Below are 8490 nucleotides of genomic sequence, written 5' to 3'. Positions count from 1 at the left end.
AAAGCCCCGAAACTCTTGTCATTCCAGTTTCTTTTTAAGTGATAATTAAACGGTCTGTAGGAGCTGAGAAAAAAACACCTGGAACCAAAGAAAATTAAAATTTATCTTTCATCAAGCTTTCAAGTATTCCCCAACCCCCAGCTAACTAATTCCACATGCCAAAGCATGTTATTTTCAAAAATAGAAGAATTCAACATCTCATAATTTTTCTTACACATTTCTCTGCGTTTCATACCCTATTTCAAGGTGCTCAGTTGGAACACATGTTACTCATGAAAAGAAGGGATCTGTTTCAGTTTATAGAATGGCATGTTGAGGAGAGCACATTTTTCCGATATGAAAGTTTTCATTTTAAAAGTTTCATTCTGTGTCATCTTTGAAAACTAAACAATTCCACCGAGAGGGTCACATTCCTACCCTACACAGAAATGGCCCTTGTCTCTTATTATCCACCCCCCAGGAAAAGATTTCCATACAAAAATAGAGAAGAAGCCATCTCAGACTTCTTTTTAATAACAAGCCTAAGATCAATAGACTGACTGTGCTCCCTACTGGTAAAATGGAGAGCTACAGCCAGCAGTCAGAATTTTATTTGACAAAAGCCTTCTAGAACTAGGAATTAAAATTTTGTTTATCATGCCTGGAAACAGTAAATCTTGGCACCTGAGTTCCAAAATTACATCAAAGATTATTCACTGGGCTGAAAGCAGAAGCAGGTGAAGGCAGAGAAGCTGCTGGGTCAAGCGCGATGTGGGTCTGAATATTAGTGCGTTTGATTCATGGTCAGTGCTACTCGCTGCTTACTGTGTCTTTGCCAAACCATCTCTGAACACAGGCTGACCCGAGGGTTCTCACACTCTAGCCTGCATCAGAGTCTTCTGGACTACCTGTTGGAAATGGATAGTCTTGGTTCCAAGGACCAGAAATTCTGATTCTTCAGGTTTGGAATGAAGCTCTAGAATCTGCCTTTTATCAATTCTTCCCTACCTCGGTGCTTATGATGAAAGTAGATTTTTAATAACATTGACACAGTCTTTACAAAGCACCCTGGTAGTATGAATAATTACTGTCTCGTTTGTCAGCAACACCATCTCCCTAACCATGATCTCCCTACTGGGATTGCAGCAGAGTTTCTGGTTTCCTTGCTCCCATACATACCAGCTCTCTGCCTCTACTTGCTTTCTTGGCTCCTGCTAAATGCCAGTGCAAAGGAGAGAATTTTATTATAATAACAATAATAGCTAATATTTATTCAGTGTGTTCTATCTGCCCAGTTCTAAGTGCTTTTCTCATAGTAAGTAATTCAATCCTCATATTAAGCCTGTGCATGAAGGAGGAACTATTATTTTTATTTTACAAATGAAGAAACTGAGACACTGCCCAAGGTCACAGACTGAGTGACTGAGCCAGGATATGAAGGCAGGCAGTCTGGCTCCAAAGCCCATGCACTTAACCACTATGTTATACTACTGTCTACATATCAAAGGGAAAGTACTAGCTTTTTTTTTTTCCTTTGTGATTCTATGATTTTTATCTTACTCATCAAGGCATAAAAGTATAAAATTATTGTGAGAAGGAAAAAAGATTTAAAGTATAGCCCTTTATCAGAGGCTTAATTGATCAAGTTCAATTTCCCTGAATAGTATGTGATCATAGTAAAACCCACCATAATGCTTTTATAATGCTTCCGTATTCCCTGCTAATTCATCGCCTCACTTAAGAGATTCGAAAACTGAGACATTAAGCAAATTTTCCAAGGTCACCACAGGGTTAATGGTAGCAGCATAGTGAAGCCTGCTCATCTACCCTTTTACCCCTAATACCTGCATGCTCCCAACTCAGCTTCTCTACATACTGGCCTGATTTGAGTAGTACAATATCCATAGTCTGGGAATGGCCATGTATGAAAGATGCAAAAGAATAAGCTGTGTATTAACAGAACTTGGCATGGCTTTTGGAAACCATGCTAATGCTCAAAAACCAACAAATGTAATTGAAGACATTAGCCTAAACAAGGGAGATGTTTTCCTTATAGCTGTCATAATAAATCTCTCTGAACTTTACCTGACATTTAGGTATATCAGGCTTTCAATTGTAGACCTTTGATTGTTTTTCCCCTGTCTTTGTAACCTCACTTTAAAACATCACAATTTCCTCCTCTAGACTTCTCTCACACGATACTTTTAAAGCAGCCAGGACATAATAGTATTCTTTTCATATCCTCTACAAGAAAACTGTGAGCCCAAAACACGTGCAATTCTTTCTAGTTGCAACTGTGAAGGAAGAAGATCACCAGTTGCTAGCTTAAACGTACGCAAGCAGCTGTAAGTTGTAGTCAGAGCTTACCAGTGCCTCATAGCAATTAACAAGAGGGAGCTGCATTCATCATCCTGAGTCTTTATGCCAAATACCAAGGTGTAGAACTTCAGTCTCTCCAACAATCACAATGAACCTTAATAGTGTGGAGTTACCCAAATCCATGAAACGATGGCAAAAGCAGGTTTTGATTGATGGCTTTATCCGCAGACAGCTTTTGCAAAGCACTGGAAAAACCACCTTAGTAATAAAGCATATTCTGTGATGCTCCCAAATCTACAATTTCTTTTTCCTCTCTTCTTGCTTTCAAACCCTGTGTGTGAGGTAAGCAGATAGTCAGCTTTGTACTAAGCTGCATAATCATATTTATAGCATTAAAGCCAATTAGAAATAAATAAGTGAATTAATTAAATGAGTCACCATTTTCTGAACTATTGAATTAGCAAAAATTAAGAATCTCAGTATTGGCAAGTATATGTGAAAAAGGCACTTTGATATAGTAGTAGAGATAGTATAATTAGCATAGCTATTTTGAAGGCAATTTGGTAAATCAATGAAAATTAGAACCTCACCTACTCTTTGACTACCTACTCCTTAATTGGGAATTTAAACTAAAGATAGAGAATTACAATATAATTGCAATATATCATTCAAAAAGGTATTTGTTGCATTAGTTGTACTGGGGAAAAAACTAAATGGTCCAAATGATAGGGCCTGGTTACATAAATATGTCCCATCCCTACTGTGGAAAAATATAGAAGATCTGTATGATCTGATACAGAAAAATCAAGAGGTATTGCTAAATGGGAAAAAATAAATAAGGAGAAGCTTGAATAATGAAGTAATAGTTAACCATGTGGGACTTCTAGAATGTCAGAGTGAAGGCTTCTATAAATCCATTCTTACATAAAAGCAACAAAAATACTGGCAAAATTATAAAATCAACTTTTTCAGAAATCTGAAAATTACTCAAAGGCCTGAAGCAATCTGAGAGGCATTTAATCAAGGAAAAGGGTTCAACTCCTATAAAAAACACTTTATGTCATTTTATTTTTTTTTACTTTTATTTAATTGGAGGCTAATTACTTTATAATATTGTAGTGGTTTTTGCTATACATTGATATGAATCAGCCATGGGTATACATGTGTTCCCCATCCTGAAACCCTTCCCACCTCCCTCCCCATCCCATCCCTCAGGGTCATCCCAGTGCACCAGCCCTGAGTACCCTGTCTCATGCATCGAACTTGGACTGGTGATCTATTTCACATATGATAATATGCATGATTCAATGCTATTCTCTCAAATCCTTCTCCCACAGAGTCTAAAAGTCTGTTCTTTATATTTGTGTCTCTTTTGCTGTCTTGCATATAGGGTCATTGTTACTATTTTTCTAAATTCCATATATATGTGTTAGTATACTGTATTGGTGTTTTTCTTTCTGGCTTGCTTCACTCTGTATAATAGGCTCCAGTTTCATCCACCTCATTAGAACTGATTCAAATGTATTCTTTTTCATGGCTGAGTAATACTCCATTGTGTATATGTACCACAGCTTTCTTATCCATTCATCTGCTGATGGACATCTAGGTTGCTTCCATGTCCTGGCTATTATAAACAGTGCTGTGATGAACACTGGGGTACACGTGTCTCTTTCAATTCTGGTTTCCTCGGTGTGTGTGCCCAGCAGTGGGATTGCTGAGTCATATGGCAGTTCTGGCATTTTAAACTTGACCTACTCCCATGTCCCTCTCCCCGGTTCCCCAGCAGCCTTGAAAAACCGCAAACTCACAACCATTGTAGCAGTAAAGAAAACAGCAACAGCATTACCGCCACAAGAGGGAGCAAACTCAAGTGAAGTGAAGTGAAGTGAAGTCGCTCAGTCCTGTCTGATTCTTTGTGATCCCATGGACTGTAGCCTACCAGGCTCCTCCACCCGTGGGATTTTCCAGGCAAGAGTACTTGCCTGGAAAGAGTACTGGAGTGGGTTGCCATTTCCTTCTCCAGGGGATCTTCCCGACCCAGGGATAGAACCCGGGTCTCCCACATTGCAGGCAGATGCTTTACAAAAAATCCCATTCCCAGGACATTGTCATTATTTAACCTGTTTCACAACTCTCTGAAAAGCTCCATTCATAGAGTTTTCATTATTTGACCCTACTCAGAGCTTGATCCACAAGACAAGTCTTATTTGCAAAGCATTTATGGAATGCAATCAGCAGCAATTGGTTAATATCATAACTGCCTGAGATAAAAGTTTGGATAACCAAGAGCCTAGCCAAAAACGTTAAAAAAAAAAAAAAGATATAGATAAAAGAAGTCAGCCCTCCACAACAAGGGTTTGTAAAAAAAAAAAAAAAAATTAATTAAGAAAAATCTAGGGAAGTCTATGTCCATAGTGGCCTTTTCAGTTTTGGCATAATCCTGAGAGTCTACAAGGCTCCGTGCATGCAGCACTGTGCACATGCCTAGGAAAGACCAGAGAGGACACCGGAATCTCATCTCTGGCTGATCTTAAGGCTCTGTGCAAGCCAGAAGTGCAGGCTAAGGCAGACTGAGTTTTTGTCAACTGCCTGCCTGAGTGTTGAAAGCATGCCCCAGCCAGTACTGATCCCCATGCCCACCCTGCCCTAACAGGAAAAGGGTGGACAAATTATTGATTTCAGACACTAAAGGAAATATCTGATGAATATTTAGTAGAGACTTGCATGGATACACACTAGAGACAATACAATAGCAGTAGTCCAGAAAAGTCACTAAACAAAAGAGCAGCAAAAACAAACTGACCTAGACTTGCCTGGCCATCCAGTGGTTAAGACTTCACCTTCCAATGCAGGGGATGCAGGTTTGATCCTGGTCAGGAAACTAAGATCTCACATGCCTTGTGGCCAAAAGACCAAAACATAAAACAGAAGCAAAACAAATTCAATTTGTTGTTCAGTCTCTCAGTGGTGTCTGACTGCGACCCCATGGACTGCAGCACGACAGGCTTCCCTGTCCATCACCATCTCCCGGAGTTTGCTCAAACTCATGTCCATTGATTCGATGATGCCATCCAACCATCTCATCCTCTGTCATCCCCTTCTCCTGCCTTCAGTCTTTACCAGCATTAGGGTCTTTTCTAATGAATCGAATCTTCACATCAGGTGGCCAAAGTATCGGAGCTTCAGCTTCAGCATCAGTCCTTTCAATAAATATTCAAGATTTATTTCCTTTAGGATTGACCGGTTTGATCTTCTTGCAAATTCAATAAAGACTTTAAAAATGGTCCACATCAAAAAAACTTTAAAAAAAAAAAACTGACTAATAAAACAGCAACAACCAAAAAATCCTGAGGAGGCAGAGGAAGTGATCTGGAGTAGCCAAATTATATTAGCTAAAATGTCCAGTTTTTAACAAAAATTATAAGGCTCATAAAGGAACAAGAAAATATGACCCATATATGGGGGCGGCAGTCAATAGAAACTCTCCCTAAGGAAACTCAAGACATTGGACTTCAAATAAGCTTTTATATATATATATATATATATATATATATATATATTTTTTTAATTTTTATTTTTATTTGTATTTATATATATTCAAAGAACTAAGAGAAAATATGCATGAATAGATAATTAAAGAAAAGCAAAACACGATGCTTCATCAAATATAAAATATCAAGGAAACAAGAGATTTCTTTTAAAAATCCAAATAGAAATTCTGGAGTTGAAAAATACAATAACAGAATGAAAAATTCACTAGAAGTGTTCATCAGCAGATTTAAGCTGACAGGAAAAAGAATCAGAGAACCCAAAGATAGGTCAATTAAGATTATCCAGTCTGGGGCTTCCCTGGTGGTGCAATGATTAAGACTTCATCTTCCAATGCAGAGGGTTTGGGTTCAATCCCTGGTTGGGGAGCTAAAATCCCACATGCTTCACAGTCAAAATATCAAAACATAAAACAGAAGCAATGTTGTAACAAATTCAGTAAAGACTTTAAAAATGATCAACATTAAAAAAAAAAGATTATCCAGTCTAAGTAACAAAATAAAAAGAATGAAGAAAAATGAACAGAGCCTCACAGACTTGTGAGAAACCATCAAGCATACCAACATACACATAATGGGAGTTCCAGGAGAAGAGGGGTCAGAGAAGGAGGCAGAAAAAATTTTTAAAGAAATAATGGCCAGAAACTCCCCAAATTCAATGAAAATCTTGAATGTACACATCCAGTAATCTCAACAAAATTTAAGATAAACCTAAAATGATATATACTCAGACATATCATAGTCAATCTTTTGAAAGAGAAAGAGAGATTTTTGAAAACAGCAAGAGGGAAGCGACTCATCATGTACAAGGGATCCTCAATAAGATTAACAACTGATTTCTTATTAGAAACTATGGAAGCCAGAATGCAGAGGGATGACATAGTCAAAGAGTTGAAAGGAAAATACTGTCAACCAAAATCTCTTATTTGACAAAGCTATTCTTTAGAAATGAAGGAAAAATTAAGACATTTCCATATAAACAAAAGCTGAATTTTTACCACCTCAGACATTACATACAAGAAATAATAAAGGGAATCCTTCAGTCTAAAATGAAAGTATTAGGCAGTGATTCAAAGCCACACAAATAAATGCAGATCATTTAAAAAGGTAACTATGTAGGGAAATATAAAAGATAGTATAAATGTATTTTTTGGTAATTTTTGTCCTCTCCTACCTTATTTAAAATACAATTGCATAAGGGAGTAATTATAAAACAATGTTGAGGGAAATTCCCTGATGGACCAGTGGTTGGAACTCAAGGTTCCCTTGCAGGAAGCACAGGTTCAATCCTTGATGGGGGAATTAAGACCCATGTTGTGGGGGACAGCCAAATAAATAAATAGTTTAAAAAAAACATAATTCTCAACTTTAAAAGAACAGTGTTGGTGGACTAAACATGTGTAAAGAAGCAATTTCTATGATGATAATAACTCAAAGGAATGGAGAAGGAGTGGAAATACATTGGACAAAGTTTCTGTATAGCTTTGAAATTAGGTTAGTTTTAATCTGAACTAGAGTGCTTTAATATATTAATTGTAATCCTGAGATCTACCACTAAGAAAATAACTTGAAAGATGTATAGCAAAAGAAACAATGAAGTAATTTAAATGGCACACTAGAAAATATTCATTTATTACAAAAGAAGGAAGCAATAGTACAAAAAGCAAAGGTACAAAAAGATATGACATACAGTAAACAATTAGCAAAATGACAGAAGTTAGCCCCTTCTTATCAGTAATGAAACATAAATGAACTGAACTTCCAATTAAAATAGATTGACAGGACAGATTAAAAACAAGCATAATTCAACTATATACTGTCTACAAGACACACATCTTATATTTAAAGACCCAAGTAGTTTAAAAGTAAAAGGATGGGAAAATATACACAAATAGTATGTGCAAAAAGATACACAGACAGTAATCAAAAGAAGCCTGGAATAGATATATTAATAGCAGACAAAATAGGCTTTAAGGGAAAATTTGAAAGTAGAATCAAAGAGGAACATTTTATGATGATAAAAGTGTTGATTCAGCAGGAAGAGATAACATGCACTTAATAAAATATATTCAAAATACATGACTGTAAAACTGGTATAATTTAAGGGAGAAATAGACAATGAAACAATAACAGCTGGATACTTTAATATCCCACATTTGACAAGGGGTATAAAAACATCCTGATCCAGTCAGAAGATCAACAAAGATATAGAAGACATGACTAACACTAACAATCAAATCAGTCTAACAAAAATGTACAGAACAGTATACTTAACAGCAGTGGAATACATACTTTTTAAAGTGCATATCAAATATTGCCCATGATAGACTTATGCTAGGTCACAAAATAAGTGTTAACAAACTTAAAAGGAATTAAATCATACAAAAGCTGATCCATAACCAAAATGGAGCTAAATTAGAAATCAACAAAAGAAGAAAATTAGGGAAATTGACACTACTTGGTAATTAAAGAAAACCCTAAAAACCTCACTGGTCAAAGAAGAAATTCTGAGGGAACTAGAAAGTACTCTGATCTAAATTAAAATAAAAGTACAAGTATCAAAATTTAGGGGATGCAGCTAAAGTAGTGGTTAAGGGAAATTTATACCTTTAAATGTCTATAATTTAAAAAGAAGAAAAATCCC

This window comes from Ovis canadensis, chromosome X (assembly GCF_042477335.2).
Source record: "Ovis canadensis isolate MfBH-ARS-UI-01 breed Bighorn chromosome X, ARS-UI_OviCan_v2, whole genome shotgun sequence".
Taxonomy (NCBI): Eukaryota; Metazoa; Chordata; class Mammalia; order Artiodactyla; family Bovidae; genus Ovis; species Ovis canadensis.
The sequence above is the reverse complement of the archived record's forward strand: the minus strand, read 5'-3'. Positions refer to the sequence as shown.